This window comes from Penaeus monodon, chromosome 24 (genome assembly GCF_015228065.2).
Source record: "Penaeus monodon isolate SGIC_2016 chromosome 24, NSTDA_Pmon_1, whole genome shotgun sequence".
In the NCBI taxonomy this organism is placed as follows: Eukaryota; Metazoa; Arthropoda; class Malacostraca; order Decapoda; family Penaeidae; genus Penaeus; species Penaeus monodon.
Window position 1 is genome coordinate 5786009 of NC_051409.1, and position 206 is coordinate 5786214.

Genomic DNA, 206 nt, shown 5'->3' on the forward strand with positions numbered 1-206 from the left:
TTAACAAGAATATAATCTTTATCTCAGCTCTCTATCCCCCTGCTTTTATCAATGTGCATATCCCATTCCATCCTCCCAACCTGTATCTATTTATCTATGCATCTATTTACGTAAAAATATTAATTTCAGTCTACAAGCCATTTTCCGATAAGAGATGCGCACGCGATATCAACACAAAGGTGAGCCTCATTCGACAGCAAATCTTT